The 22,820-nt window shown below is 45.7% G+C and overlaps 1 pseudogene; it reads right to left on the reverse strand.

Annotated features, from left to right (window-relative positions):
- The window catches only part of LOC121546515, a 108,225-nt pseudogene that overhangs the window by 49,812 nt on the left and 35,593 nt on the right, over nucleotides 1-22,820 (reverse strand).

Here is a 22,820-nt window from a genome sequence, read left to right on the forward strand (position 1 = left end):
TGTGTGTGTGTGTGTACATGCATATTCACTGAGTGTACAAAACATTAAGAACACCTGCTCTTTCCATGACATAGGCTGACCAGGTGAATCCAGGTGAAAGCTATGATCCCTTATTGATGTCACCTGCTAAATCCACTTCAATCAGTGTAAATGAAGGGGAGGAGACAAGTTAAAGAAGGATTTTAAAGCCTCCTTGAGACAATTGACATGGATTGTGAATGGGCAAGACAAAAGATGTGCCTTTGAACGGGGTATGGTAGTAGGTGCCAGGCGCACCGGTTTGTGTCAAGAACTGTAATGCACGCTCAGCAGTTTCCCGTGGGTATGAAGAACGGTCCAGAACGGATGATGTCCCTCTTCTCTGGCACCAGCTTGTACTGGATGACCTCCTCCAGCTCCAACAGCATCTGACATGACACCAAGGCCTGCACAACACCCAATCCCTATACAGCCTCATCTGCTAGCACTTCATATGAAAGAGGACAACATTACACATACATTTTACCTGGTTGATTGTGTCAGTGGCATATGCTTGTCTCAAAGATAAAGCCATGTAAGTCTAAGTACACATGGCCGGTACAGTTAAACTGCAAATGGCTCATTAAAATGCATAAACATGTCAAAAGCAGGCCCTCAATGGTTAACTTTGTTTAACTCTCCTAGCTGCTCTTCCTAGCTGCCTGCGAGGGTTGAAGAGTGTATTACAGGATCTAGATGGGGTGCGTTCTCTTTCTTAACTAACCACTTGCATGTGGTTAGGAATCTGGGTGTATACCCCGGTGTAACACCAGTGTGGCATTGGAAAAGCCACATCAATGCATAGTCCCATTAGGTAGGGCTAACTAACTAAATAAGCTCTTTCATCTGTATGTGGAGGCTTTCTGCATCTCTCTCCGTTGACCATTTCTATAAAGCACACTCAATTTGAATTCTCTCTTGTTGAGACTGACTGATAGCGAGGTGAGCCAAGCAAAGTTCTCTTTCTTTCATAAACATTGTTATCAGTGTCTGCCTCGACGCTGATGTTTCATCAGAGAACATCTGTATAGGATAAACTCGTATGATGTTGCTCCAGCCCAGAGGAATCTGAAAGGTTTTGTTATAGAATGCAGTAGACAGTAGAGGGATAAAGGAATTCAGATAGATGTAGAGTGAACAGCTACACATCTCTAGCCTGGTTTCTGATCTGTTTGTGCTGTCTTTCCAGCTCCAATGGCCAACGAATTGGCTAGGTGACTAGACAACACAAACAGATCTAGGACCAGGCTAACACGTCTCGCTTCCTAGGCTCCAATTAGTAAATAGATCAAAGTCCTAGAGTATGCTGATCGTTAGCTTAACATCGTGATGCTAGCTTCTTCAAATGTCCATTGTAGACAATGACAAGCTTTTTTAAATGCATGGTACCTGGTTATATTTAATTTGTATGAAAAGTCGGCCAGCACTCACAAATAAAATATTAATGATATCGAATGATTTATTATCAGTGGTCACATGGACGCGTATCGACCATCAAGCCTTCGTCAACTAGTTACATCTGCAAATGTTCTTGTGAAACATTAGGGGAGAATTTTGTTCTTACCTCGTAAGCTTTGCTGTAACTCTCTCCAGCCATGGCTGTCAGCTCCGCATCCAGTAGATCTCTGGCCTTGTCGATGCACTGGAATAACACACACGTAGGTACACACCACAGGAGGTTGGTGGCACCTTAATTGGGGAGAACGGGCTCATGGTAATGACTGGAGCGGAATCAGTGGAATGGTATCAAAAACATCAAGCACATTGGTTTCTTGGTGTTTGATGCCATTCCATTTGCGCCGTTCCGGACATTATTATGAGCCGTTCTCCCCTCCGCAGCCTCCACTGGTACACACACACACACACACACACACACACACACACACACACACACACACACACACACACACACACACACACACACACACACACACACACACACAGAGAGAGACAACGGCACAGACACAGACACGAAAAGCACATTTCGGTTATCAACTGGGAAATGGAGAGTGTAGAGCTTTATACAGAAGCAAAGTGAAGTCACAGACAGTAAATAAATAAAACACAAATAAAAAGTAAAGTATCAATCGGTGAAGTTGACATCTGTCATCCACATGTCTGTTTCTAAGTCTCTCTTTCCCTCTCTATCACTCCCACCATTCAGTAAGAATAAGAATAATTCAAATTGACCATTTCCTCAGTAAAGACAAGGGACTCGAACACAGAGCGTGTTGTAAGTGAAGCAAATGATGCGTCCCAAAGGGCATCCTATTTCCTATATATTGCACTTCTTTTGACCAGAGCCCTATGTGCATTATATAGGGAACAGGGTGCAATTTGGGACGCAAACTTAGTCTAGACTCTAGTTCCCCAAAACCCCTACCTGTGTCAAGTCCAGGCACCTCTACCTCAACGGAACCAATGGGTTTGGACCGGGCCCAATTCATAAAATGGCCCTACTCAATAAAGGCATGGAATAGTACACCAGTGAGCCATGGAATCGCACACCCTTTTTTCAGCCTGCCCGTGCCAACACCGACACATTGAGTTGCTTTGATTAAGCCAGCCACCCGGCTTGTTAACACTCTAAACAAGCTCTCTGTGCGCGCCGCTGCCAAGGAGTTTTATATGGGCAGGCAAATGAACTGCTGAGGACTTGCACTTTGAAACAACTCTCTAATAGTTATGTAATAGTCGCCGCCACCTCCAATCTCATTACTCATCCACAAAGCATCCCAGCTCCTTTTGACTTGGTATTATGTCAACATACAACACATCCAGTGTGAGAGAGAGAAAAAAAAAAGAGGGAGAGAGAGAACTGAAAGATGAGGTATGAGAGAGAGAGCGAGAGAGATATGTATCGAGCCTTATTGTCATCCGAAGGCTGTATTCTGTGCACTGTCATTACCTAGGCCCAGGAACAGATGGAGGACGAAAGGGTTTTCCCAGTTTCAACACTGCTGTTGCAGCGTGCCTAGAAGCAATACTTTTTTGGGGGGGAGTGATTGCGTGACAAAACACCTGACAGGAGGTGGACGGACGGGCCCCTGAGATCGGACAACACTGAGGTTCTTTAGTGAATAGAGTGAGCGACTAATCATTTTACATTTTAGTCATATAGCAGACGCTCTTATCCAGAGCGACTTACAGTTAGTGAGTGCATACATTTTCATACTTTTTTTTGTTCATACTGTCATGTCGTTGAGAGACGGGTCAGACCAAGGTGCAGCGTTGTATGCGTACATGTTTATTAGAACGAATAAACACTTGACAAAACAACAAAAGCAACGTAACCGTGAAGGTCCTAAGGGCTAACACCACAAGCCTATCAGGAACACAAAACCTAACATAACAGGGGAGGGTCTGGGTGGGCATTAGCCTCGGAGGCGGCTCCGGCTCCGGGCATGACGACCTCTCCCTCTCTGCCGCCCCGTTGCATCGCTGGTCTGGTCTGGACCTCGGCGCGATGCTTCCCCTTCCTCCCTCGATACACCAAGCCCTGTCTGGACCCTGGTGTGGGAGGCCCCGGAGCTGGACTGGGCACCGGTGGAGCGGACTGCTCTGGCTCCGGAGTGGAGCAGCTGACCGGAGCTGAACTGGACCCCGGTGGAGCGGACTGCCCTGGCTCCGGAGTGGAGCCGCTGACCGGAGCTGAACTTGACACCGGTGGAGCGGACTGCTCTAGCTCCAGAGTGGTGCTGCTGACCGGAGCTGGACTGGGCACCGGTGGAGCGGACTGCTTTGGCTCCGGAGTGGAGCCGCTGACCGGAGCTGTACTTGGCACTGGTGGAGTGGACTGCTCTGGCTCCGGAGTGGAGCCGCTGACCGGAGCTGGACTTGGCACCGGTGGAGCGGACTGCTCTGGCCCTGGAGTGGAGCAGCTGACCGGAGCTGGACTGGGCACCGGTGGAGCGGACTGCTCTGGCACAGGACTGGAGCAGCTGACCGAAGCCGGACTAGGCGCCGGTAGAGCGGACTGCTCTGGCTCCGGAGTGGAGCAGCTGACCGGAGCTGAACTTGACACCGGTGGAGCGGACTGCTCTAGCTCCAGAGTGGTGCTGCTGACCGGAGCTGGACTGGGCACCGGTGGAGCGGACTGCTTTGGCTCCGGAGTGGAGCCGCTGACCGGAGCTGTACTTGGCACTGGTGGAGTGGACTGCTCTGGCTCCGGAGTGGAGCCGCTGACCGGAGCTGGACTTGGCACCGGTGGAGCGGACTGCTCTGGCCCTGGAGTGGAGCAGCTGACCGGAGCTGGACTGGGCACCGGTGGAGCGGACTGCTCTGGCACAGGACTGGAGCAGCTGACCGAAGCCGGACTAGGCGCCGGTAGAGCGGACTGCTCTGGCTCCGGAGTGGAGCAGCTGACCGGAGCTGAACTGGACCCCGGTGGTGCGGACTGCTCTGGCTCTGGAGTAGAGCAAACTTCCGGACCCGTATCCATCCCCATCTCTGGAGCAGGACTTAACGCCGTGCCCAGCCTGGGCACCGGACGCAGAGGAAAATTCCAGCCCTGTAGTTGGGCTGGTTGCCGGCCCCAGACTGGGCACCGACACGCTAAAGTGCTCCCTGCAGGACACCGTCGCTGGAGGTCGGGTGAGTTGTGTGGTTGGAGGAGGTGTAGAAATGCCACCTCTCTCCCATCGCTCCAATGTACTCACCACGCGCTCCATTGCACTGCCGAGAGCCTGGATCCTGCTCGCCTGCTGTTGGATACGTTCCTCCAAAGATCCGGACGGACCGACTGTACCTGCTAACTCCATTTTAGGTGCGTGTTTCTGTCCTGGAATGGGCCGTGCCGGACTGGGAACACGCGCCACTGGCTTGGCGCGAGGAGCAGGCACGGGCCGTGCCGGACTGGGAACACGCACCACTGACTTTCCTTTGTTGTTTTGTCGTGTGTTTAACAGATAATTTAAACATGTACGCATATCACGCTGTGCCTTGGTCTGACCCATCCTTCAACGAACGTGACAGTATGAGTTCTCAGGCAGATGCATGTTCTCAACCTCCCAGTACACATCTCTCTTACCCAAAAGAAAGCCGCAGAGTACAACGGTCTGGAATCAAAATATTTAAGCGCAAGGATTACCAAGCATATCCGGAAGACACAACCGAGCTCATGTTGACATTTGGGATTTTACCCTTTCCCCCATCATTCATCCTCATTCAATGAGAATAGGTTCATCATCAAATAGTCACATTTTTCCCTTTCAGCAGAGGGAAACCTATAGGCCACACCTGGAGTTAATCTGAGAATTAGAGAGACAAAGGATCGGAGGGGGGACGCAGTGTGCATGTCTCTGGGGGTTAGGGTTAGAGAGTGACTGGCAGGATGGGTTGACGGGGCTCAGAGGAACAGTTGTGCGTGCACTGGTGTCAGTGATCGATCCAGACCATGTCAGACACCTCCCTGGCATTTGGCCTGGACGGATCGACCTCCAAAGACCGTGAGCTAATCTCGGACTCCATCGCTCATCCCAGAATGAAACACACCTAATGGGACAAACCTTGTTGATACCTCACTTCCTTAGTTTGCTCCGGGATGAAAGTTACAATGATTTATGAGTGGGAGTTACATAACGTTTCCACACCAAGGAAATGCCACATTGTAAAAGAAAAAGCTGTTTGATGTTTTAATACTTTTATGAATTGAAGAATTTGTTGTTTTATCCCTTTTATGAAAGGAAGAATTGAACAAATGGGATTCTTGTTTGAGCACTTGTGAGGTCATCGATACATGTATTTTCAACGTTAATGGAAAAGGCTGTAAAATTATTAGCAATGTTAAAGTTTTACACAACTTTAAAGGATAAACAAATCATCTTTTTCACACCTTACTATGAAATCTGCAAAAGTGTCAGGACAGCATAATTTAAGAAAATGTAAAACCTACGGGAAAACGGGTACTCTTGGGTTAGCGTATGTCAAGTATGTTTCCCTTACCATAACCTATCTCTGTTACCCACACCTAAAACAATCGTGTCCCTATTGATTTCAATTGAATGTATTGGTGTTTGAATCACTTTCATGTTACTTCAGAGGGCCTTTGCACCCTGCCAGGGAAAATAATTTAGTGTAAACAATGGATGCTGATGTCTCTCAACCTGCTGAGCCAATGAGAAGTGGTCCTGATGCAGAGCCAGCATGGCTCCAAAGAAGGCTCCATCGTGTGTGACCCTGGGAATCATGCATGTATACTCCTCCATGCTGTCCCAGTGGCCTACACACACACACACACACACACACACACACACACACACACACACACAGAGGATCCTTTCTATGCTTAATGTACAATTTTAACTGTGTGCCTTGTACCAACTCACCATGAAATGAAAGCTGAATGTAGTATACATTTTTTATTTTATTTTCATTTCAACATATTTATAAGTCCTAATATCGTCCAGATATGGAATGAATCAAAGAAAACCATACAGCAGACGTATTATTACATAATGTTTATGTTTTCTCAATGTACCAACTAAAGACTGCAGTCAGTGTCTTGGCTACACACTGTGTTGGGATTATGGATCAGGTTCCAATGTAATGGAGCCATAGACCTCCTGGGATTGATAAGCAGTAAGTGTAGTCTTGCACATTATGATCTCTGTGGCCGACGTCAGTAAGAAATGTAAGCATGTTGACCCTGCCCAGATGGCATCCTAAGCCACATCCTCAGAGCATGTGCAGACCAGCTGGCTGGAGTGTTTACGGACATATTCAATCTTTCCCTGTCCCAGTCTGTTGTCCCCACTTGCTTCAAAATGTCCGCCATTGTTCCTGTACCCAAGAAAGAGAAGGTAATTGAACTAAATTACTATCGCCCAGTAGCATTCACTTCTGTCATCATGAAGCGCTTTGAGAGGCTAGTTAAGGATCATATCACCTCCACCTTACCCGACACCCTAGACCCACCACAATTTGCTTACCGCCCCAACAGATCCACGGACGATGAACTGCACACTGCCCTATCCCACCTGGACAAGATGAATACCTATGTAGAAGTGCTGTTCATCGTCTACAGCTCAGCCTTCAACACCATAGTGCCCTCTAAGCTCATCACTAAGCTCAGGGCCCAGGGTCTGAACCCCTTACTGTGCAACTTGGTTCTAGACTTCCTGACAGGCCCAGGTGGTGAAGGTAGACAACAATACATCAGTGAGAGCCCTGGCGGAGCAGTGCCAGGAAAATAAACACTCACTCAACGTCAACAAACCGAAGGAGCTGATCGTGGACTACAGGAGACAGCAGAGAGGGGCACACCCACATCCACGGGGCTGCAGTGGAGATGGTCAAAAGCTTCAAGTTCCTCAGTGTGCACATCACTGAGGACCTTAAATGTTCCTTTCACACCGCAATAGCACCTCTCCAACCTCAGGAGGCTGAAGAAATTTGACTTTGCCCATAAGACCCTCACGAACTTCTACAGATTCACCATCGAGAGCATCCTGTTTGGTTGTATTACCGCATGGTACGGCATCCTAGAGCTGGCCGCACGGCCAAACTGAGCAACCGGAGGAGAAGGGCCTTGGTCAGGGAGGTGACCAAGAACCCGATGGTCACTCTGATAGAGCTCCAGAGTTCCTCTGTGGAGATGGGAGAACCTTCCAGTAGGACAACCATCTCTGCAGCACTCCACCAATCAGGCCTTTATGGTAGAGTGGCCAGACGGAAGCCACTCCTCAGTAAAAGGCCCATGACAGCCCACTTGGAGTTTGCAAAAAGGTGCCTAAAGGAATCTCAGACTATGAGAAACAAGATTCTCTGGTCTGATCAAACCAAGATTGAACTCTTTGGCCTGAATGCCAAGTGTCACATCTGGAGGAAACCTGGTACAATCCCTACAGTGAAGCATGGTGGTGTGTGGGGATGTTTTTCAGCGGCAGGGATTGGGAGACTACTCAGGTTCGAGGGAAAGATTAACAGAGCAAAGTACTGAGAGATCGTTGATGAAAACCTGCTCCAGAGCACTCAGGACCTCAGACTGGGGAGAAGGTTCACCTTCCAACAGGACAACAACACTAAGCACACAACCAAGACAACGCAGGAATGGCTTCGGGACAAATCTCTGAATGTCCTTGAGTGGCCCAGCCAGAGCCCGGACTTGAACTCGATTGAACATCTCTGGAGAGACCTGAAAATAGCTCTGCAGCAACGCTCCCCGTCCAACCTGACAGAGCTTGAGAGGATCTGCAGAGAAGAATGGGAGAAACTCCCCAAATACAGGTGTGCCAAGTTTGTAGCGTCATACCCAAACAGACTCAATGCTGTAATCACTGCCACAGGTGCTTCAACAAAGTTCTGAGTAAAGGGTCTGAATACTTATGTAAATTAAATTTTCCCTTCAATTTAAAATAAATAAATTAGGTTTTGAGACATTTTTGCTGTTTTTGCTTTGTCATTATGGGGTATTGTGTGTAGATTGATGAGGGGGGAAAACAATTTAATCAATTTTAGAATAAGGCTGTAATGTAACAAAATGTGGAAAAAGTCAAGGGGTCTGAATACTTTCTTTAGGCACTGTATATGGGGAATACAACCATCCCAGCTCTGCCGTTTTTGCTGTGAAGAGATAATAGATCATTTGTTTTGGTACTGTCCATATGCAGCTTGTTTTTGGTCGCAGGTTCAGGAATGGCTGAAGAATTGCAACATTTACCTGGAGCTAACTTTGCAAATAGCACTGCTGGGTGATTTAAAAAGTCTTAGTCAATCGATCAATAATATAATAATACTCTTAGCAAAAATGTTTCTCTTTAATTTACAATATGTAGAATCTATGAGAATTGAAAGGTTCAAAACTTTTGTGAAACATCACAGCACAGTTGAAAAATATATGGCAAATAGAAAATGGATGGTGTTCAGAGATAGATGGGTTGAGTGGAGCTGAAGGATCGGACTAAAAACAAACAAAAGATAACTTATTGTTAAATATACTGTGTCCGTAAAATGTATATAGTATGTATAAGCTGGAAGTAAAAGGCTAAGTGTTGCTGTCCATTAGTTTACTCCAATTAGTGGAGGGATGGTAGGGTTAGGGGAAAATAATAAAGGAAAATGTTAAATAATTTATATACAGTACCAGTCAAAAGTTTGGACACACCTACTCATTCAAGGGATTTTCTTTATTTTTACTATTTTCTACATTGTAGAATAATAGTGAAGACATCAAAACTATGAAATAACACATATGGAATCATGTAGTAACCAAAAAAGTGTTAAACAAATCAAAATGTATTTTATATTTGAGATTCTTTAAAGTAGCCACCCTTTGCCTAGATGACAGCTTTGCACACTCTTGGCATTCTCTCAATTTCAATTAACAGGTGTGCCTTGAAACACAAGCAATGGACATTAGACCAGTAGAAATCTGTCCTTTGGTCTGATGAGTCCAAATTTGATCGATATTATGCCTACGGTAAGGGATTTTGGTATGGTTTTTGGTATGCATTTTATAATTTTGAGAATGGAGAAATTGTAGAAATAATAGTATCAGGTATGTGACTTTGACAAATTTGAGTTTTCCCATAAACTGGAGGAGAAAAAGCCCAAAATACACTACCGGTCAAAAGTTTTAGAACACCTACTCATTCAAGGGTTTTTCTTTATTGTTTACTATTTTCTACATTGTAGAATAATAGTGAAGATATCAAAACTATGAAATAACACATATGGTATCATGTAGTAGCCAAAAAAGTGTTAAGCAAATCAAAATATGTTTGAGATTCTTCAAATAGCCACCCTTTGCCTTGATGACAGCTTTGCAAACGCTTGGCATTCTCTCAACCAGCTTCACCTGGAATGCTTTTCCAACAGTCTTGAAGGAGTTCCCACATATGCTGAGCACTTGTTGGCTGCTTTTCCTTCACTCTGCGGTCCGACTCATCCCAAACCATCTCAATTGGGTTGAGGTCGGGGGATTTTGGAGGACAGGTCATCTGATGCAGCACTCCATCAATGTCCTTCTGGGTAAAATAGCCCTTACACAGCCTGGAGGTGTGTTGTGTCATTGTCCTGTTGAAATACAAATGATAGTCCCACTAAACCCAAACCAGATGGGATGGTGTATCGCTGCAGAATGCTGTGGTAGCCATGCTGGTTAAGTGTGCCTTGAATTCTAAATAAATCACAGACAGTGTCATCAGCAAAGCAGCCCCACACCATAAAACCTCCTCCTCAATGCTTTACGGTGGGAAATACACATGCAGAGATCATCCATTGTAGATTGAGCACAGGACATTCTCGGGGAACATGTTTCAAGTGGTGCTCATTCTGTTGTTAAGGGATGCATTTCGAGGTAGGAGGTAAGGAGACACTTTATATGGCCAATTTAAAATGTATGTACAATAGAGATGGATGGAGAACAAGTCAGTGAAGTCACTTACCAGTTCACCAAAGTTTCTTCATGGCGTACTCCAGGACCCCAGATGCTGCCTCTGGCTGCTGCAGTTTGTTATTGATGCTGGAACGAGACAGACAGAAGCAAAGAGACAGCTTTTAGGCCATTTCCATACCCAATCTGGCAACTGACTCTCAGGCACTCTCCTGAGTCGCATACAGCGTGCTCTGGGTGACGGATAGCGTCTGAGGTCCCACACACATAAATATATACAACAATCAGAAGTCATGACATGGAAGGAATGGGAGCAAGGCAGTGCAGTCACTGTATGACTGATGGCACTGAACAACCCTGGTTGAGAGCCATGTCTTCTGAGAGAAGGCATGTTTGGAAGTGGCTTAAGTACTACTCTGATCTAAACTAACAATATACTGTAATGGAGGGCTATAGTAGGCTTACAATGTTTTCCAAAGATCAGCATGTGTTGCAAGTAGCCTAACGCATAATACAGAGTGGGTCTAATTTATGAATCATCAGTAGAGAAGTACACACAATTTGTTTTCAGAAAAGTAGCCCAACTATGTGTGCAACCAATTCGTAAGTCATCACACACGGTTTCTAACCTACTGAACATCCTGAAAGGGCAAACGTGATTAATCCAAAAGTACAGCTGAATTTACTGTGACTTTACACACGCATTTGCACTAAAGTAGATTTGTGAAACGAGGGCCAATGGCCTTGCCTGGCTATCTAAACTCCTTGCTCTTGCCTAACGCTACGCCACGCCCATGGACGTTAGTTTCTTCTCCGCAATGAATCTGGATCTGAGTACCTCCCCGACGATTTCCAGAATGGAAATCCATTCTAGACCGTCTGATTGGTCCCAGAAACCGATGGGTTGGGCCAGAGCCAGAACACACGTGGGTAAAGCGGGTTTTAGGAAATGTTTGCTTTGATACTCTGATTAGTTAGAGATGATCCAATCGCTGATGACTTTGTTTTGTACAACACTCCTCATTTTGACGTCACCACAAACGACTTCAATAATGGCAGCCTCAGACAGAAGTATGTAGTGAATGACAGAGCAGCGGAAAAATTCAGATTGAGTCGTCAGGCAACCAATGACCTCCTACGAACACAAAAGGCTGGAAAAAATAAACCAATAAAAACACCACTGGTGAGTGACAAAGCGGGGGTCCTGTCCACACATAGGGGATACTGTTGCCATAAAGTCGCTATTAATTCTGAGAGTAGCCCCCTGGACCCCTTTACCTGCAAACCATAAAACTAATGGTCATTACTAATTTTCTATCATGAACAAGCCAATGGCCGACTGGAGTGTTCACTCACTGGCTTTTGTGTGTTAAACATGTTTTTTTTCACCCAACAAAGGTGGATATTGTGAAAGGTAAATGTGCTTGCCAGGCCATCGGCGCTTGTCACATTTAGGAGATAAATGATGTGTCATCCGCATTTTTGTCTTGACTATGATCCCCAGCTGTCTAATGTGTGTTTAAGATCCCCACACATCTGGAAGCACTCATCTGAAACACAAGTCTGTAGTATTTCCTCAACTACGGAAAGCCATGCTTGCAGTGCCAATACATCTATTCAAATGTAGCGTTTGAAGGAAGTTGGAAGGTGGCAGGGGTACCTGAGGACAGCAGGCGAGAGAGTTGATGAAGGACATTGGAGCCTATATGTCAGGAATCCCAGAGTGCCCTGGGGTAAGGGCCAGACTAATGTGTTGGCTGGACCCAGCGAGTGGCTATCTGCACGCTAAAAAACCGCTGTTGCTAACCATATGTATTTGGCTAATACTTAAATTGGGCATATCAAATACTAAACATGCGGTATGTAATAAGTAAAAAAATAGTTCATATTTTCTAGAACCACAGTTAAGCACTGACAGTGCATTGTCTTGATTTATCTTCAAATGTTTATGCACAGTAGCCGTGTACTTATAATGTGTACTTATCATACTACATACTATTTAGCACGTACTGTTTAGTAAAAGATATGCCACGGCCGAAACATACTACTTTTGGTGTGTTCAAGACATCTGGGAATTCGGAAACAAAACGAGCGCAGACATGGAAAAATCATGACGTCGGTGATCTTCAGGTCAGAGAAGACGGTGCTCTAGGATGATGACGAGTTTGACTTGTAATTCCGAGTTGGATGACCGTTGTCTCCCTGTTGTCTTGATTGCACCTTCAGTTATAGCTTCATATGAAAAGGTAAATAAAGTTTGTAGCCCCACTCAGTGACCTTTTGAGTTGTTGTTTTGGGCTAACATTAGCTAACTAGCTAACATTTGGAACGACATACACTACATGGCCAGAAGTATGTGGACACCTGCTCGTCGATCATCTCATTCCAAATTCATGGGCATTAATATTGAGTTAATCCCCCCTTTGCTGCTATAACAGCCTGCACTCTTCTGGGAAGGCTTTCCACTAGATGTTGGAACATTGCTGATGGGACTTGCTTCCATTCAGCCACAAGAGCATTACTGAGGTCAGGCACTGATGTTGGGCGATTAGGCCTGGCTCGCACTTGGCATTCCAATTCATCCCAAAGGTGTTCGATGGGGTTGAGGTCAGGGCTCTGTGCAGGCCAGTCAACTTCTACCACACCGATCTTGACAAACCATTTCTGTATGGACCTCGCTTTGTGCACGGGGGCATTGTTATGGAAAGGGCCTTCCCCAAACTGTTGCTACAAAGTTGGAAGCACATAATCATCTAGAATGTCATTGTATGCTGTAGCGTTAAGATTTCCCTTCACTGCAACTAAGGGGCCTAGCCCAAACCATGAAAAACAGCCCCAGACCATTATTCCTCCTCCACCAAACTTTACAGTTGGCACTATGCATTGAGGCAGGTAGCCAAACCCAGATTCGTCCATCGGACTGCCAGATGGTGAAGCGTGATTCATCACTCCAGAGAACACATTTCCACTGCTCCAGCGTCCAATGGCGTCAAACTTTACAGCACTCCAGCCGACGCTTGGCATTGCGCATGGTGATCTTATGCTTGTGTATCGGCCATGGAAACCCATTTCATGAAGCGCCCGACGAACAGTTCTTGTGCTGACGTTGCTTTCAGAGGCAGTTTGGAACTCAATAGGGAATGTTGAAACCAAGGACAGATTATTTTTTACGGGCTTCAGCACTCGGCGGTCCCGTTCTGTGAGCTTGTGAGAAAGCTATTCATTGACTACAGCTCAGCGTTCAACACCATAGTGCCCTCAAAGATCATCACTAAGCTAAGGACCCTGGAACTAAACACCTCCCTCTGCAACTGGATCCTGGACTTCCTGACGGGCCGCCCCCAGGTGGTAAGGATAGGTAACAACACATCTGCCACGCTGATCCTCAACATGGGGGCCCCTCAGGGATGCGTGCTCAGTACCCTCCTGTACTCCCTGTTCACCCATGACTGCATGGCCAGGCACGACTCCAACACCATCATCAAGTTTGCCGACGACACAACAGTGGTAGGCCTGATCACAGACAATGATGAGACAGCCTATATGGAGGAGGTCAGAGACCTGGCCCTGTGGTGCCAGGATAACAACCTCTCCCTCAACATGATCAAGACAAAGGAGATGATTGTGGACTATAGGAAAAAAAAGAGGACTGAGCATGCCCCCATTCTCATCGACGGGGCTGTAGTGGAACAGGTTGAGAGCTCCTTCGTGTCCACATCACCAACAAACTATCATGGTCCAAACACACCAAGACAGTCGTGAAGAGGGCACGACAAAGCCGATTCCCCCTCAGGAGACTGAAAAGATTTGGTATTGGTCCTCAGATCCTCAAAAAGTTCTACAGCTGCACCATCGAGAGCATCCTGACTGGTTGCATCACCGCCTGGTATGGCAACTGCTCGGCCTCCGACCGCAAGGCAATACAGAGTGTAGTGCGTACGGCCCAGTACATCACTGGGGCCAAGCTTCCTGCCATCCAGGACCTCTATACCAGGCAGTGTCAGAGGAAGGCCCTAAACATTTTCAAAGACTCCAGCCACCCTAGTCATAGACTGTTCTCTCTGCTACCGCACGACAAGCGGTACCGGAGCGCCAAGTCTAGGTCCAAAAGGCTTTTTAACAGCTTCTAACCCCAAGCCATAAGACTCCTGAACAGCTAATCATGGCTACCCGGACTATTTGCACTGCCCCACCCACCCCACCCCACCCCATCCCCCTCTTTTACGCTGCTGCTACTCTGTTTATTATTTATGCGTAGTCACTTTAACTCTACCCACATGTACATATTACCTCAATTACCTCAACTAGCCGGTGCCCCCGCACATTGACTCTGTACCGGTACCCCTCTGTATATAGCCTCCCTACTGTTATTTTATTTTACTGCTGCTCTTTAGTTATTTGCTTTTATTTTTTACTTATCTATTTTTTACTTAATTTAATTTTTAATTTAAAAAACTGCATTGTTGGTTAATGTCTACACCTGTTGTATTCGGCGCATGTGCCAAATAAAATTTGATTTGTGTGGCCTACCACTTCCCAGCAGAGCCGCTGTTGCTCCTAGAAGTTTCCACTTCACTATAACAGCACTCATAGTTGTTTGGGGCAGCTCTAGCAGGGCCGAAATTTGACGAACTGACACCCTATGACGGTGCCACTGTAAGTAAGGCCATTCTACTGCCAATGTTTGTCTATGAAGATTGCATGGCTGTGGCTCGATTTTATACACCTGTCAGCAATGGGTGTGGCTGAAATACCCGAATCCACTAATTTGAAGGGGTGTCCACATACTTTTGTATATATAGTGTATTTTGCGTAAACTTGAGTGTACCGTAGGCCTACGTATGTATCAATTGAAGAGTCATCTGAAGCTTGAGAGGAATGGGAGATGCAGTAGAGGAATGCAATGCTGAGGCTATCTGGTGCTCAGAGCTGTGAGGCATCACCCAAGTGGGTGCCATACATTGTGAAGGAGAAGTCCAGTGGCTACACGACTCAGGCTGGTTCCCAGAGCAGCCCTCTACAAGATGGTCACCAGATTCCATCTTTATCAACCATCTCCCTGACCACCTTCCTCTAATCAAGCCATGAACTGTCCCTCCATCTTTGGAGAATGCATGCACTCAGACTTGGCCTCTATTGGTTAACCTAGCCAACTATAGCTAGGCTACTCATGATATATTGCTTGTTTGTTTTTTGCTTTTGATGTGCTTTGAGATTATGAATTATTATTATACCAAAGATGGTTTATTTAGTTTAGTAGAGCAAAAAGCTCTGATGAAGGCCAAGAGGCCGACACGTAAGCTTCAATAAAAAAGTGGTACTAGCAAGAGCAGTGTGCGGGTTTCTTTTTTCTTTTAACTTATTTAATTGTTACCATGCACCTGCAACAAGATAGCTCAAATGTGCGATTGCACTTTTTTAAATGTTGAAACTGAAACACACCAACAGTAGATGTACCGGTATCAAATATATATATTTTTAATTACAAACAAGAAACACTTTTTAAATGAGAAAAAATATGAATCCACTTTGAGTTTAAAAAGACTTAATCAAAAACCATAGAAAATTAATAGATGAATAGCTATAAATAAAATACATACAATATACATAAAACTACTTCTTAATCATGGCCTCTAAAATGGCATGAACATTACAATCAGCTCATCACAAATAAACCGTTGTGACAAATCAGGAGAACTACAAGAAAAGAGAAGCATTGGGACCAGCACCGCTGTGGAAAATAGGAATGTAGCTAGGTTACCGTGTTATTAACGTTTACTATAGCTGGTGGCAGTGCATAGTGCAGCGGCAAGAGAGCTAACTATGGCCACATGACTTCCTCAACTTTTTTGGGGCGATATTTGTTCTGCCGTGTTCGCCACTGAATTAAATGCCTGGTATTGTCATAACACCCTGTAACAGTTTGAAAACAAGCCCTGGTATTTACAACAAGTAGCTAGCTAGCTAACTAGGCTAATCTTAAATATGAAGTTGTCGCTCAACAGCAAGCAAGTAATCCTGTAGCTAATGTTACCGTTCTAACAGTGATAACTTCAAGTCCTATTAAAGCACATAGCTAGCTAGCTAGCTAAAGGCATGGCAGAAAGCAGGCTGCAGATCTGTTTTCAAAGATGTAATGTTACAATGAAATAGTCGTGATCATTTTATGGAGATAAAAACAACTTACAGTTGAAGTCGGAAGTTTACATACACTTAGGTTGGAGTCATTAAAACTCATTTTTCAACCACTCCACAAATTTCTTGTTAACAAACTATAGTTTTGGCAAGTCGGTTAGGACATCCACTTTATGCATGACACAAGTAATTTTTCCAACAATTGTTTACAGACAGATTATTTCACTTATAATTCACTGTATCACAATTCCAGTGGGTCAGAGGTTTACATATACTAAGTTGACTGTGCCTTTAAACAGCTTGGAAAATTCCAGGAAATTATGTCATGGCTTTACAAGCTTCTGGTAGGCTAATTGACATAATTTGAGTCAATTGGAGGTACACCTGAGGATGTATTTCAAGGCCTACCTTCAAACTCAGTGCCTCTTTGCTTGACATCATGGGAAAATCAAAAGAAATCAGACAAGACCTCAGAAAAAAATAATGTGTCTGGTTCATCCTTGGGAGCAATTTCCAAACGCCTGAAGGTACCACATTCATCTGTACAAACAATAGTACGCAAGTATAAACACCATGGGACCACGCAGCCGTCATACCGCTCAGGAAGGAGACTCGTTCGTCTCATAGAGATTAACGTACTTTGGTGCGAAAAGTGTAAATCAATCCCAGAACAAAAGCAAAGGACCTTGTGAAGATGCTGGAGGAAACAGGTACAAAAGTATCTATATCCACAGTAAAACGAGTCCTATATCGACATAACCTGAAAGGCAGCTCAGCAAGGAAGAAGCCAGTGCTCCAAAACCGACATGAAAAAGCCAGACTACGGTTTGCAACTGCACATGGGGACAAAGATCATACTTTTTGGAGAAATGTCCTCTGGTCTGATGAAACAAAAATATAACTGTTTGGCCATAATGACCATCGTTATGTTTGGAGGAAAAAAGGGGTAGCTTGCAAGCCGAAGAACACCATCCAGCCCGGTCCGGCCTGTTCCTGTCCCTCGCACCAAGCCAGTGGTGCGCGTTGCCGGCCCGGCCTGTTCCTGCCCCTCGCACCAAGCCAGTGGTGCGCGTCGCCAGCCCGGCCCGGCCTGTTCCTGCTCCTCGCACCAAGCCAGTGGTGCGTGTGTCCAGTCCGGCACGGCCCGTGCCTGCTCCTCGCACCAAGCCAGTGGTGCGTGTGTCCAGTCCGGCACGGCCCGTGCCTGTTCCACTCCGGAGCCAGAGCAGTTCGCTCCACCGGTGCCAAGTTGAGCTCCGGTCAGCTGCTCCACTCCGGAGCCAGAGCAATCCACTTCACCGGGGTCCAGTCCAGCTCCGGTCAGCAGCTCCACTCCGGAGCCAGAGCAGTCCGCTCCACCGGCGCCTGATCCAGCTCCGGTCAGCTGCTCCACTCCGGAGCCAGAGCAGTCCGCTCCACCGGGGTCCAGTCCAGATCCGGTCAGCGGCTCCACTCCGGAGCCAGAGCAGTCCGCTCCACTGGTGCCCAGTCCAGCTCCGGTCAGCGGCTCCAGTCCGGAGCCTGAGCAGTCCGCTCCACCGGTGCCTGGTCCAGCTCCGGTCAGCGGCTCCAGTCCAGACCCAGACGTCAGCCCCTCTCCAGGTTCGGGGTCTCCCACACCAGGGTCCAGACAGGGCTTGGAGTATAGTGGGAGGAAGGAGAGGGGAAGCAACGCGCCGAGGTCTAGACCAGACCAGGGGCGCAACAGGGAGGCGAAGAGTGAGAGGTCGTCACGCCCTGAGCCGGATCCGCCTCCGAGGCGGAATGCCCACCCGGCCCCTACCCTGTTATGTTTATGTTGTGCGGTCCACACCTTTGGGGGGGGGATACTGTCATGCCCTGACTCAGGGGACGCTTATATGTTGAGTCAGGGTGTGTATATTCCTTGTTGTGTTTGTTCTATGTTGTAGGATCTAGTATGTCTAGATCTATGTTGGCCGGTGTGGTTCCCAATCAGAAGCAGCTGTCGCTCGTTGTCTCTGATTGGGGACCATACTTAGGCAGCCTATTGGCACTAGTGGGTTGTGGGATCTTGTTCCGTGTGAGGTATGGTGTTGTGTACCTTGGACTTCACGTTTCGTTTAGTTTGTTGTTTTGTCGCTTGTTTATTCATTCCAAATAAACATGTATGCATATCACGCTGCACCTTGGTCCGTCCCGTTCATGAACGAACGTGACAGTGCAAAACAGAAACAGAGAAATTCTCAATAGTTTGTGTCCAATTGTAAATGTTTTCCCCAAGAAACAATGACTAGCCAAAAAGGCTATTTACAGTATATGCACTTTCTTGTTTAAGATTGATGCTCTCACACAGGTACTCATTTCCTTTAGTAATTTTAATTCAACCCCTAAACTACAACCTCTAGGGGTTAGGGTTAATCAGCAAATACCTTGAAGGACAAATCAAAAACTAAGAAAAACTAAATCACACACACAGCACTAAAGCTCCCCAGATGAGGTCTTCTGAGATTTTAAACACTAAACACAACCAGATGACAGGACTCACATAACATGCTCCACGGTGAGGTTTCCGTCAACACAGCCAGCAGCCACCTTACAAGACAACCATCCAGCCCAGCCACTTTTTTGCTGGAAGTATGGTGCAGAGTCATTACCAGGCTGAAGTTTCCCTCTGTTTTACCCCTGTGAGGCATTACCCCAGCCACGGAAAAGTCACTGGAAAAAGCGGGTTAAAACAATTCTATCACCTGTAACTGCACTGAGTGGCTGCAGCTAGCTACCCCTGTTGTGACTGACTGCCCCTTGAAGTCATAAGAACTGTGAGCCTTGCCATGCTGGCTATAGGTTGGGCTAAAGCATATTTTTCTGATTCATTTACATTATTTACATTTTAGTCATTTAGCAGACACTCTTATCCAGAGCGACTTACAGGAGCAATTAGGGTTAAGTGCCTTGCTCAAGGGCACATTGACAGATTTTTCACCTAGTCGGCTCGGGGATTAGAACCAGCGACCTTTCGGTTACTGGCACAACGCTCTTAACCACTAAGCTAACTGCTGATTCCCCTGGAGATTTTTTCACTCAGACCCAGAATTTTAAGTTGTTCCCTGGTTGCTACCATTACCATAGCTTTGGTTTATAAGAGACCAGGGGCCTTAGCCTTTTGTTAAGTGCTTTGAGACACAGGGCTTAGTAGAAAGCACAATGAATCAAATGTAATCGCACTGCAGAGACCAAATTCACTCAAACCTTTTTCTCACTAAACCTACAGAGCCCATCTAATTTGACCACACATTTCCAGATGGTCCCAAATGTAGTATAAATACACCAGTTATTTTTCTGAGGTTTCATTCAGAGCTCAGCCCCCTTTATTAAAAAAACAGAGTCTTTGGTCTTGTTGTCGTTTATCATGTCAGAAAATAACAAATAATATATTTAAATTACACCCAATCGACCACCGTTGGCAGGCTGGCGAGTCTAATGATAAAAAGCTGTATAACCTGAGTATGTCTTGTGTGTTGTGCTTTGGCAACCATTCAATATTTCTAGTCATGGTAAAGGTATTCTGATACCTGGGCTAATCAGAAACGTTGACTAAGTGTTGCCTCTTGGCTCTCATGATTACTATTACTGAGGTAGAGCCCCTGTAATTGAACACTGGAGGGAAATCACTCTACACTCAAGGATGTTTTAAAGGGTGGCACTCTCTGGTCGATAAAAGCATGCACAGAGAGAAACAAAACACTATTGTCACGCCCTGACTCTAGGGACTCGTATTGGTTGAGTCAGGGTGTGTATTTTCTGTGTCGTGTTGTGCTATGTTGATTGTCTATGGTTAGATCTAGTATGTATAGATCTATGTTGGCCTGTGTGGTTCCCAATCAGAGGCAGCTGTTGCTCGTTGTCTCTGATTGGGGACCATACTTAGGCAGCCTTTTGGCACCTGTTAGTTGTGGGATCTTGTTCCGTGTAAGGTGTGTTGTGTTGTGTTGTGTTGTGTTGTGTTGTGTTGTGTTGTGTTGTGTTGTGTTGTGTTGTGTTGTGTTGTGTTGCGTTGCGTTGCGTTGCGTTGCGTTGCGTTGCGTTGCGTTGGACTTCACGTATCGTTTGTTTATTGTTTTGTCGTTGTGTTTATTTGTTAATAAACATGTATGCATATCACGCTGCGCCTTGGTCCGTCCCGTCTGTAAACGATCGTGACAACTATTCTCACGCAATCGTCCTATTTCTTCCATACCAGAGTAGATAGTAGAGTAGATCGGCTTTTGATTTAAATGAGACAGAATATAATTCTTAAGGAAAATGTTGTCAATTCTGCCACAGAGCATAACATATGTGTGAAGGAGAGAAAGACAGAATTACTGAACCTAATCAACGGTAATCAGGAAAGTATCCTCTTGGTACTGAGTGGCGCAGTGGTCTAAGGCACTGCATCGCAGTGCTAACTGTGCCACTAGAGATCCTGGTTCAAATCCAGGCTCTGTCGCAGCCGGCCGCGACCGGGAGACTCATGGGCGGCGCACAATTGGCCCAGCGTCGTCCAGGGTAGGGGAGGGAATGGCCGGCAGGTATGTAGCTCAGTTGATAGAGCATGGCGTTTGCAACGCCAGGGTTGTGGGTTTGATTCCCACGGGGGGGCCAGTATAAAAAATAAATATGTATTCACTAACTGTAAGTCGCTCTGGATAAAAGCGTCTGCTAAATGACTAAAATGTAAATGTACTAATAGTGGCAAAACTTTGACAGAAAACCCTGTAGAAAGTTACACAACATTGTGCTTTTGTTAGAGTTATATAAAAAATCAGTCAGGTTCCATTGAATTGAGGTGCAGTTTTTCAGATTGAGTATTGCGCACATATTCTTCAGACTGAGTATTTCTTCAATGTGTCTTACATAATCATGGAGGAAACTGTACACACACGCAGTGGACGCTTTTCAGTTCAACACTCAAAATAGGTTTATTGACAAAGAAGTGCCCTGGAGCTCTTTCAGCTTGAGGACTCTCTGGAACTGCCTAACCTGCTGATACCTCTTCAAAGCCCCATTATAATTGATCATGCTGTTTCGTTCATCTGCAGCTTGGCTTGGTTTTCCGGCAGTATTGGCTTCACCTGCTCTGTAATGTATCGGCTTCACCTTCGATAATGACCCTTGACAAAAAAACTGGAAAGTGACAACGCATTCTACGCCAGTGGGCGATTTAGCCTTTTCACTAAGGTTCAGGGCGAGAGGCGAGAATTGCACTTGTTGGCCACGCCTGAATCTGGAGGAGTAGCATGTGAGGAGAGGAAAAGTTATTCTAAGTGGTCTTTAAAGAGACTTCAAGGGGGGGGCTTTTAATTTATCTGACTTTTATCTGCATGTCCAGCCCTTATATTTAGCCTCACAATGAAGTGTTTTACCATTTTCTTTTCAGGACAACGCGGGTTACAAGTAGAAAACAAAACAATTTGACATAAACAGTTGCATTCATGAGTTTTAGTGATAAATGTCAATAAAAAAAAGATTTGCCAAAGCAAAAACCTGATAAACATTTATTTATATGAATGCTGTAAGTACAGAAATGATTTGCTCAGTGGGAAATGACCATCCAACTAGTCAGTGACAACTGTGTGGAGTTTGTGACAGTAACCACATGAGCTTATTACAGTATTATAGACTATGTCCTTGGATTTCCTATGATCCTCTATGTAGAAGAGCCCCTTACCTTCTAATGACTTGTATAGCTTGTGAGCGTCATAAAGCAAAACAGAAGAAGAAACAGACGAATCCAATGGTACAACCCAGAAGTCTGTAGCTTAAACACACGTTTAAAAGAGGTTAGAAGTGCAAATCGGTGGGACTCATTGGGTTAAGGCTTTCAGAATGTTCCAAGAGTATGGGAAGTGGGAAAGTGACAGCTGTTTGACATGTCTCTGGCCTTGGTGCATATTCAGATTCATTTATGGTTAGATCAGAATCGCCGTCATAATCATTGGCCTGTACAGAGAATTAAGTCCAAATCCCCATCTTCATCCATGGCTTAGGAAAGGGCCGATTTAGCAAGCTAGCTACTGCAGGACATCAACACAAGAAGACCAGAAACAGACACGTTTTTTTGAAAATGACGTTTTGCAAACTAAGTGATTTGATTGGTCTGAAGCCAAATCCAAACTGGCCTCCCTTGGGGGGCGTTTTGCTGCACCAGGACAACCCACAGTTGAGCTCAGCTCAATGCTGATTGGCTAATTATTTTATAATTGTTTTATCAAGGGAGGCCAAATGCTTGCTGGCAGTGACCTACTTGGTGTGTGAACTGCTGACTGCTCATAATTTGCAGATAGTTGTTGACACATCAACCAGGATCAAAAGGCAGGGCAATTTGTGACTTGTT

This window comes from Coregonus clupeaformis, chromosome 30 (assembly GCF_020615455.1).
Source record: "Coregonus clupeaformis isolate EN_2021a chromosome 30, ASM2061545v1, whole genome shotgun sequence".
In the NCBI taxonomy this organism is placed as follows: Eukaryota; Metazoa; Chordata; class Actinopteri; order Salmoniformes; family Salmonidae; genus Coregonus; species Coregonus clupeaformis.